Genomic DNA, 12,238 nt, shown 5'->3' on the forward strand with positions numbered 1-12,238 from the left:
AAAGCGTATAATGTACGTATGGCACATAATTAGTTAGAGAGCGTAAGTAGGTAACATGATTAGTTATAAGAATATATGTCACATGATTATCTCGGAGCGTAAGTATGTCACATGATAAGTGAAGAACGTATATCACATGATTATCTAAGAGTGTAAATATGTCACATGATCAGTTAAGTTAGAGCGTCTGTCACATGATCTAAAAGTGTGACTATGTCACGTGATTATATCACTACTCTAAGTCGATAATAGATTAATTGTATGAGTGCATGGATTAGGTGATACTCTTTGAGTCTGTAAATAATTTCATGAATTTTGTATACGAGATATAACTTCATACACTTAAAGAGTACAAATGAACTACTCATACATATACATTAATTTCCCTTCAATTGAATCGGTCATTGACCCTCACTACAGTCGAACGTGCGGACCAGCGTTCATTGACCCCCTCGGCTGAAACGCGTGGCCGCATAGAACACATTATGCGGAATATATACTTGGGTGGGTCAGTGAGCCCTAGTTACACCATGACATTGCCTACTGACATACATACAGACCAATAGGAGCTCGCGTCCTTAAATGACTTCTCCTTAATAACCTGACAGTTATCCTTTTACATTACAAACTAAGGACAAATAATTTGGGCGAGGGGTGTTTGATACGTTTTGTGCTATTTTAGATATATCCTAAATATCTATACGTGATCTTCAGTTTGTAGTAAAAAGCAAGCAAGAGAAGTTGAGCGAAAAGCGTTTAACGCCGATGATGACTGTATAATGAGACTGTGAGATAACTTGTAATAATCAGTCTAGAACAAGGTGCCCGGCCAGATCTGGCTGGCCGGGAGGGGCAGCCCGGCGGGGAGGGACACACAAATGTAGCTGGACAGAGAGGATACGAACCAAAGGATACATTTGCCTGAGATAGAACTAAATGTGGTAAGTTATATAAACAATGGCAATACAAATGTAATTATATACATTTGTAATTATATTTTCAATGACGTTGCATTTTTGTGAATTTGTTTTAAAAGCACGTAAGAAATGCCCCTTTTTAGATAATTTTGACTTTTCCCCGATTCAGTACTGTCATTTGTCCTGCAGAGGGATGACGAGGTTTTCCCCCCAAGTATGACCGAAATTCAAATTCAGTTATTAGGTCATTCGTTCTCAATATACTTCCTGTTTTCTGTAATCAGCTACTTGTTTTTTTCCAGACAATTTATAAATGTAAAGAAAATATGTCAAATATTATATTATCTTATGCGATAATTGAAGTGTGTTTTTCACAATTCACAATTGTTGTAGTTTGATGTACATTGTATGTTTTTCACACTAAATCATGATTGAAGTTTGATGTACATTGTATGTTTTTCACACTTAATCACGGTTGTAGTGAGATGTACATTGTATGTTTTTCAGACTAAATCATGATTGAAGTTTGATTATATTGTGTATTTCACACTTCACAATTGTTGTGGTTTGATATATGAACATTATATTTTGTATTACGGTTTTATTTAGAAAGTACATGTACTTTATATCACTTTCTCACCAGTGCTTTAATTTGGCATATTTACAATGCATCAATGTGTCCTAGAACCTAGGGGGTGGGGGAACCCAAGCCAGTACTGAATTGATTCAATTCTAGTTAATAATGATGCGTCTGCATCTGGTTATTAATGATAGAAAACAATATAAGCCAATACTTTATCAACAAGGTGTAACACTTAATACTTACCAGATGCAGACGTTAAGGGGCATCTAAACAGCAAATTCTGTAAAACATTGATATTTTACAAACCTATAAATTCCTAATATGTATCATGGCAAACCATGGGCCTTACTGTAATGTAATTTGTAATTTCCACAAAACATGCGAAAATGCATGTTTCCGGGGGTCACAATTAGCATTTGTATCGCGTATATTGCACTAAACAACCATGTCATTATGCTCATAGCTTCACAGGTATCTTAAGCACACAATAGCAGCATTGGTTTGACCAGATTTGACTTTATAATATGTACGAACACTGGTTCTATATTGACCTTGGAATGACAATGGCGGTTGTGAATAATATCGCACAAATATGGCATTTAAGGAAGCATATCTAACATAAAAAATGTTCTTAATTCACGCTATCAAGAATTCTAGACATCGCAAGAAGACTGTGTTTAGGAAAAATATTCAACCGCTGAGTTTTGGGTAAAAGATGCATATTTCTACAAAGGGGTCAAACTCACCTGTTTAATAATTTGTCATAAAACGTCCATTTTACTATGATCAGATGTCTTAAATGTATGCCATAGGAGCATTTGCCATATTTGTGTAATATTGTTCACAGCCGCCATGTGCATTTCAAGATAAAAACAAAATAAGTGTTTATACATCCATAAAGTAAATTCCGCTCCAACAATTACTCCTACCGTGTGCTATAGATATTTGTGAACTTAACAGTATGGCTATGTTCAGGTTTGATTATTTGTATGACTGGAACTATTCCATGATATACATTTTACCACAAAGTAACTCTATAGCAGACACTGTCACCATCTACAGCATATTATTGGTGATTTGAAGAAACTGCATGTCCCAACAAATATATTACTTAACTAGATTTGTTCAAAATTGAAGTAATTCGTGTTTGAAATTCAATATTATTCTCCTATACAGCTAACCCTTAAACATCCACATTCTTAACTAGGTTTTGATAAATACATGCGCCTGGAATAATAAACAGTACAAATATAGAGCTAAATGATCTGTATCCATATTATTACATATACTTTTTTTTGTATATATTCAGTAATACGTGTAGAGGATTTCCATCCTGCACCAGAAATAAATCTAATCTCCTAAATCGATAATATAAATAGAATCCATGCATGTGTTATATACTTTACATATAAGCAACATATACAATTATGCTCAAACAAACTGGCAGTATATTGGTTGTTTATCTAGTACCCGGTATTTGTAGTAAGAAAGTAAGTAACAAACATTGTTTTAAAATTGATATATCATCTATAAAAATAGTACAAGCTCGCAATCATTCCAATTTTCTTAGACGACACTAACCCCACCTATATATATATATTTATATATATATACATACAACACGTTTTGTGTGCTTTCGGTCAGTGACCTATATTCCTCACTGGATCAATGCTCCCCTACTTCTTGCGGGCCCCATTAGCATATTATAAACTATCGATAGGCGTGGGAGTACTCAGTGTATCACCTATTACGGAGTATTTAGACAAAACTTACTTATTGTATCAATACGCTTCTATATGTACACGTATTATTTATGTATTGGGAAGGTGTATATGGATGTATATTGGGGTGAATGACCTGTACAAGCCCACACTACTAGTCTCGTCTGTCAATACACTCTTGGCATACGAGGATAGTACCTGTGTACAGGCCATGCTATTGGTAACGTATAACAGCAGATACTTCACACTAATCATGCTTCAATATAATAATCCTGTAATAATATAAAAATAAATAATATACTGCATAGGTTACACAATGTATCAATATTTCATATATTGTAAGGTTACTACATGTACAGTTCTTCATAAAACCACCAGCAACATGGTGCTTATATTTTACATAAATAATTGACAAGCACCATCACTGCTAGAACGAACACAATTCAATTTTACATAATAGAAAACAACACCGTTATCACATTGCTGCATTGATTAGTATCCCAGCTCCTAGGTATAAATGCCCGAGGTCTTTACATTGACGATTCCTAGAAGACGAAACAGCTGCATGATGAAGTTTAATTTTGGTTTTACTGTATATAATTCTGTATTGAAAGGTGCTAATATCTTTTGAGACTTTTACTCTAAGGCCTATGTGGTTCTGAACGACAGAGGATGATTATGACTTAAGGTTATTGACCTCCCTATATAATCGATACCATATACCACTACACCACTGTCCCCAACACATATAAGACCAATTGGATCTTGACCTAGTTTTTTGTCCACTGTGGACGGCCAATACAACCAGAATACGATATAGCCTGGTAAAGGTGAATGACTCCTAGGTCTACAATAATTAGATCAATACCCTTCTGTTCTAACAAGTGTGCTTGTTCCGATGTAGGATGGTGGGTCCTGTTAAATGTCCTGACTGCTGTATATTATTCAAGCTCTATTTCTGCGATGTCAGTTAGTTGTGACTCGCGTACTATCACCATTATATAGATGATTGATATCGGTTGTCCTGATATATGATCTACATTAATGTAGTTTGAAATCCGTACATAATCATAAATTAACACGGTTGGAACTCGTGCACGCGGTAAAAAAAATAAAACATATTTAGGTCAATATTCTCCTAATTAAATTACATGTATGTATGAACAAGTTTTCAAACCAAACATAATTATCTTTTAAAGTCACAGGACTATTATTCCGTAATGATGATTAAGATGATATCTCATGATGAATACAGGAGATGCCGGGAACGTTCTAGAATCTCTACTGAAGTGAATGACCTGGCACGGCCAGCACAGTATGCTGTTAACAGTTTATAGATAATGTATACTATATATATATATATATATATATCACAAATACTTTTATATAATTAAAAAATATTAAAATCGAATAACTCAAATTTTCATAAATTTCTATATATTTCATTGTTATAAATTTCACACTTTATCATAACTAATATGTTTTGTAAATAAAACAGAAAATACATTTGTTCAATTTTAACCTTTACATTGAAATGGCACATTATCAATAAGTTCAAGTCAACGTTACCTCAACGTTACCTGTTTCATTGTGATATATATCAGGTATATATAATCATAGAATTGTATATTGTTTGTATATCTGATATACAAGTCTCTGATATAATGTACTTAAGAGAAAACGATTAAAAACAAAAACACTTTAAATGACATTTTAATAGTTCAAGTAAAACAATTTAAATAACGTATGATCATGAAACTGATTGAATAATAAAGCATAAATCAGTATAATCCTAGAAATCACGGATAAAGTTCACAATATCACCAAAATCACTGTTTAATCATATCGGTGGTTCTCATATATGCAGTCTTCACATACGAAATTATTCACGTAATAAATAGTTTAATCTTATTATTACAAAGAAACACTAGTCTATATAATTGTCACTTCCTTTAACACGAGTATACGCTAATCATAACCCTTGCAAGTTCAAGTTTCTTTATGAAATCGAATGTTAAATTACACTTGTATATAATGTTTAGAATACACAAGTTCCATTTCTCAAAGTATATCATAATCATTTAGGTTGCTTTATGATATTGAATGTTAATGTTTAGGAAACACAATTGCAAGTATATGATACACGTGTATATAATTGTCATTATCCTGGATTTATTACTCCAAGTGGATAAGATGTGAAGTTGCATCAGCATATGCAGTCACATTCATGGTGTTGTTTCGTAGTCTCATCTTCAGAGTCTGGAGTCTCCATTCCAGTTGGCGATTTTCCCTCTTCTTTGCGCATGGTTTACCTCCAGCTTGATACTCTACCATTCTCCAAGAAATCAACCCTAATCTGGGCATTTGCCATTGCAATTGCAATCTATAATCTATTTTCAGTAACGTCAAGTACAGTCAGTGTTCAGAGAAAAATAACTAATGGAATTGGTAAAATGTTTTGACTACATATCATTGAGGTTTATGCTGTTAACTCTTTATGTGATTATAACAAAATGCACCTTTATTTTTTTTTTGAATCAATAATTCAATTAGTAAGAATTAGAGTTATAATATAGTAATCATATCTAATTGAAAGGGGAAAAACAAGAAAAAACTTATTGAAAGTACTATATATCATTGTTACCTATACATGTATGTGATGCATTTTTAATTATGAATTTTTTTCCCCATTATTTCATTTTATAGTGTTGTGTAATATCATTTTAATATAAGTGACAAATTATCACTATATGTATTCTGTTAATAATACGTAAATATCAATGTATATTTTTAAAGATATTCTTAAACATTTTCTTCAAAACATACGTACTGTCGGGTTTACCTATACCAGCTACAGAGCAAATACCCATTACTCAGGCATATACTGATGTATGTTAACGTAACAAAAAATGAATAGAAATCATTAAAATGTTTTATCTTATAATTTCGTTATAGAAGCAAATTTTATCGGCGACAGGCACAAGGCTATTGCGCGTGATATATTAGCTTGGTGTCATGCCTCAGCCTCCACCCGTTCTTTGCCGAGTGTCTTGTAATGCAAACTTTTATATATCACGTGCTTTATACATCGCTAGATGGATTAACATAAGAAGAGATATGATATGATAAATAAATTAATAAAGCTGATAACGTAAGATACATATTTTGATAAAATCAAATACTTTATGGTTTTGGATATCTCTGCAAATCAGTATCAGATAAGACTGAAAACATTAGGGACTCCTTATTAAAATAAGAAGATTTTACGATTTTGACACTATCGAAAGTTAAAATGCCTATTGGTGAGGCAGGTAGGGACACCGATTAGGGGAATTAATTAAAGCTTTCCTTATCAGTAAAATATATCACACTAGCAAACGCAGTCTATATAATCGTTGTTTAGAATAGATAAATGGATGTATTGCATATCTTTATGACCCGCTTATGTGTTTAAATAACTGACTGGACGATAGATCTGACCAAGGTAGAAATACTGATATGGCAAAATGTGAGGTATAAAGGACTTGAGCAAGTCTACTTACGTACCAGTACGGCCTGATCTGTGTTGACCTCATCAGTCAGTGACCCCCCGGTTGGCTGTATGCATGGCTTTACAATGATACGTCATGGGCTTGCAAGGAAATACCAGTACAAAAGAAAACGGAGTTCAGTGTTTTAGTTATGGAAGAGGTTAAATCATATGTAAATATGCTATGTATACAATATAGTCATCATACGGTTTGATTTCAATTCGATGAAGCTCTGTTATCAGTCATTCAACAGTTGGACGGACGATTGCCTGATAACAAAACGTAAAATTATGATTGAAATCAAGTATAATTGAAGCAATACTAAACGAATGTCGGGTCCTTCATTTTTCATAATCAGTGAAAGTGACTTTACCTTGTTATTTATTTATCAATACCAGAGATAAGACGAAATTAATTTCCAAAAGAGGATTTCTTATCAACGTACAATATAAAGATAGGAGCTACAACCAGAAATATATATAACATGTTTCTACTACAACAGTTGATCGATGCTATATTAATTCCCGTATGTACGTGTGTACAACAGTCGTTTTAGTCTGACCGGAGTGGTCAGTGACCTCTTTCACACAATGCGCATGCGTAAATACATTCACTGGAGAAAAAGCCAATACACAGCAAGTAGAAGCCATGAAGCGGCATGTTCAATTGCAATGATCTATAAATACCCACACGTGCCAGAAAAGGGTAGTATATAATGTACAGGTGACCTTAGTTCGACTAGTGCCGACCTACCGCTGAGATAGGGACGGATTAATTTATCGTTGGATATGTGTAAAGAATAGATATTCTTTTGGATTATATTGTGTTACAAGGAATTACGTCATTGGTAACTAAAACAATAAATGTAAGTAATAATAATTTTCATAGAATTTACTCTCATTCAACTTATTTGGTTCTAGAATAATCATAAGTTTGGTAATCTTATGATATGGCAATATCTGGTCAATAGATGCCATAAAACGATCAATTTATAATATATTCATGTTGCTACTACAATGTAGATATTTTAAAGTAAAAGTCAAATAAGTAATGGGATGTCCGATGTCGATAAAGTGACACAAAGTTTAGTACTATAAGTACTATAAGTGACGAGATGTCGTTTTATTATATGATAGGGAGCATTTATAATATTGTCACACAATTCAAATAATATGATACACATACAAAAACATACCAATGAGCCTCGTCAGTTACATAAGTGACGAAATGACGGAATTTATAAATGACGTCACACTATTGTACATGACATCACGATTGTTACGTCGATTATAAATCAACCTGTACATGTACCAGCATTAGTGACATGTTCCGTTTTACTTCTTAAAAATAACTTGTTTAACATGGATAACAATTTGTACATTTCAGATGACATCTACACATGGAATCTCATCGTATACATGAAATGATCTCAGCTGCTACTGAAAAGTTATTTACTGTGTAAAGGGTGAGTGTTTTGAAAGTTGTCTCATTGTCGCGGTATTTTTACATAACTTTTACTCTTATGTAGACCGGAAATACTTAAAGTCACATCTCTATTAGAGAAAAACATCCAGGTACATATCTATTTACTTGATATTTCATTGGGTAATTATCTGTCGGGTCTTTGTACATATAATGTGTTTGTATTACAGTCAAGATATGTCCCTTGATCTGGTAGCATAAGAAGAAGCTGGTAAAACATTATATTATCTAGTTGCTCGCGTGAACAAAGACTGAAGAAGTGCTGTATTGAAATTTGGTGTCAAAGGCTTGGGTTTTCTTAATTATACAAAGGAAATCATTTCTCGAGAAACAAAAACGATATTCTCATCAAACAAAAACGGTATTCTTATCTTGAATGGATTGAACATTAAACTTGCATATCTCTAATCTTTTTACAAATTGTGAATAAAAATGAGACTTGAATTAATGAAATGAGATTGCTAGTATGTCTGTTCCAGGAGTGTCAGACAAGGGGAGTTAAATCTAGTATAAATACTACTCAGTTTCTAACGTCTAATACATGTGACTCTATTTTGCAACGATAATTGATTTTATTCCGACATTTTGACACGGCAATCTACTCTTATCGAAATATCTTATTTCATGTGCATTTTTTTTTCCAGACAGAAATGGAAAATGGAATTAAATAAAATGGACTTTTAAGATCATGTACTTGCCAGCTGACCACCTCTCTGGGGCAATTGGTAAGTCAAGCCATGCAGCAGACTACAGCCAGAAGTCGTATGATTACCCAGTACCGTCTTGAGTTATTTGTCATACGAGTTTCAGTGTGAACAACTTAAGTGAATTTGTGATACATATGGAAAACGTCAAAAGTTCAGCTGTTACCATACTGCATGGGGATTCAAATAAAAAATAAAGAAGATTCATTTACACTCTAAAAAATAGACTGTACCATCATAAAGTGTTAACTACCAACGGAAAGCATCATTTCGATAAATGGAAGGTACAAACAGACTATACCTTCTTGTCCCTGAAGAGCATCTAATGGCGAAAAGAAGGAGGGAATACACAGACCATTATTTCTCATACGTGGTCTTTATTTTAACATTGGTGAATAGTTGTTCAAAAGTGATTCGCACAATTAGTTGCAGATCATTAAAATAGATATTTAAAAATTATGTAAAAGCGTATAATTTGCTGTGCATGTCTGTATTCTTCTGTTGTTAGAGAATTGTTACAGTTTTTTGACATGTCAGAATCCTGGGTATATCAAGACCCAATAACACATAACATCTAACTTAATAGTATTGTGTAAACAATATATTCAGAGTAGATGAGAAAAGGAAAGATGTTATAGCTAGGCTATTCATTAAGAGTGTATATATGTGTAAAAGTACGTTTGTGTATATACTAATGCATTGCGTATATGTGTGTTGATGAAGGGTGATAGAAAGAGAATCGGTGTGCACTATATATCATTATAATAATATACAGTTTACAATGTATATAGATATAATCATAATTATATAAATTCTATATAGATATGATTATATATAGTTCATATAGATATATAAGAAAGAACGTTCAGTCTGTGAAACGGTATGAACATTCTTTTTTAATCCACTACAGATAGAACCTCGATAAGCCGTAAAATTATATTGTAAAACAAAAATAAATGCAAATTTTGATTACCCCGAAATTTATTTGAGTATGTGAGGTATAAAGATAACGAGCTTCATGGTGAGAGTAAAATAGAGCAAACCTATTGTCAGAAAATACGTATTAACGAGATTTAACGAGATTTACGGAGTATCAGATGTTCTACTGTATCGTATCGATGTAAATATACTGATTCGGAAATAGACCGACAGTTAAATGAAGGATGACCTTCCCGGTGAAATTGTATATAAAGTTATAAATACTTAATGTGAAATTGTACGTAAAGTTGGCAATACTTAATGTGAAATTGTACATAAAGTTGACCATACTTAATGTGAAATTGTACGTAAAGTTGGCAATACTTAATGTGAAATTGTACATAAAGTTGACCATACTTAATGTGAAATTGTACATAAAGTTGACAATACTTAATGTGAAATTGTACATAAAGTTGACAATACTTAAATGTGAAATTGTATATAAAGTTGACAATACTTAAATGTGAAATTGTATATAAAGTTGACAATACCTAAATGTGAAATTGTACATAAAGTTGACAATACTTAATTGTACCATATCTATGCAAACTAATATAGTGATGTAATACTTATTCAGGACCCAGCTATTTAAATCCGTATCAGCTTAACGACTCGTTTAAAAATCTTTGAAATAACAAAAAGGAGAAAATAATTCTTGAAATATAGCTAACATTTTCCGAACTATTTCGTGTTATGCATTGAGAGATCATTATAAATTCTTTTACAACTTCAGTTTTAGATTCCATTTTTATGATATACTCGTACTACATTGAAGTTAAGTTATTGAGGATCTGAATTAGGGGTCCTGGATCGCTGACATTGTACATCTGTACATCTGTATCCATCATCATATGCTTCAATTAGAAGTAGTTTTTAAGATCGTTCCGTTGTGCCGGGTAAGGCAGAGGTGATATGATATGATAACGGTACCTAAAGGGGCGAACTGTATCGTATTCAAGTCGACGCATAGATACAATCGTTAAAACAATATGATTCACTTTTATTATTCCAATTACACATAATTAATGTCTGATTGTTATTCTGTGCCAAAACTATTTTATTACTCGTGATAATGTACAATGAAAATTGTGAATCATAATTTTAACAATTTTATTTGTTTTTTTGCTTCCTCTTGAAAACAAATTGCAATTGAAAATTGCTGCTTTATTTTCAATTTTATTTTGCATAATATTTATGCTTCAGTGTATATAAATCTATTTTGAAGTAGTGGTAGCTTTTACCATCATTTCGTAAAGCGGACAGAAAACAATGAACGATATAGTACATCAAACACAAATAAATCGTCACTGATATTCGTTAAATACAAATACATATATAATTGAATAATTAGCGCCTAAGAAGTGATAGCAACGTGATGGCCCAATATAGGTACTGGATCATTAGCTGGATGCGTATTACTAGATACACGATCTGTGAGGTAATAGCGACAGTCTGTACTGTACGGTGGTATCGCTATTAATTCACTGATGGTATAATTAAATAGTTAAATATATATATGTATATGGTGTATGCCAATTAAGACACCTTTGTTAAAACATATGGTTTATGCCAATTAAGACACATTTGTTAAAACATAGAAGGTTTTGCGCATTTTGATTTTTGAATTTTTGAATATGGAATCATTAAGAAAGAATTATCCCTTTTTATAATCTACAAAAATAGATATTAACTTATACGTTGTCATGGTACTGCATGTCATTGTTTTCTGTCCTCACACATATCGCTTGATATGTCTGTATAGTGCATTAACGTTATTTCAAACGTTGTTGTTTCTCAGGGGAATGGCTTATACGTTCTTCGAACTATCGCCATTCACGGATGAATTATTTCAACCCGGTTATTTTTATTTGTGCCATTATGTCATAAAATGCTGATTATTTAATGCTTGAGTGAACAAGTAAATATGAGAGGAGTGTATGATGAATATATAACGTGTGTTATGTGTTGAAGTTGAGATCATTTTGTGACGTATACAAACTATTGAAATGGTATACTAAGTATATGCTATAATCATAATTTATGAACATATATTGAAATGAGTGTGATGGATTTTTAAATGAAATATCTAGGTGCCTCAGTGATGTGTGTTAACTGTATCATGATGGGTGCATTCTTCCTGTAAATTTAAATACTTAGTATACGTAACTGTTAAGTAAATCATAATCAAACTCGTAGCAGTGGCCTAGAAATATAACGTTACAATCTTATAATGTATACAAAAACTGCTTTTCAAAAAATTACTTTGTGACTTCGGTAGAATAAAATCCGTATTGTAATTTACAATAACAATAATCGTCCGTAT

At 32.4% G+C, this 12,238-nt stretch overlaps 1 long non-coding RNA gene across 1 annotated transcript; it reads left to right on the forward strand.

The window, feature by feature from the left end:
* Positions 1-768: 768 nt before the first annotated feature.
* Positions 769-9,677, forward strand: LOC117316907. Its single transcript, XR_004530037.1, has 3 exons — positions 769-941; positions 8,138-8,216; positions 8,878-9,677. It is a non-coding gene; the product is annotated as an uncharacterized LOC117316907 (long non-coding RNA).
* The last annotated feature ends 2,561 nt before the right edge of the window (positions 9,678-12,238 follow it).

Source organism: Pecten maximus, chromosome 18 (genome assembly GCF_902652985.1).
Source record: "Pecten maximus chromosome 18, xPecMax1.1, whole genome shotgun sequence".
Taxonomy (NCBI): Eukaryota; Metazoa; Mollusca; class Bivalvia; order Pectinida; family Pectinidae; genus Pecten; species Pecten maximus.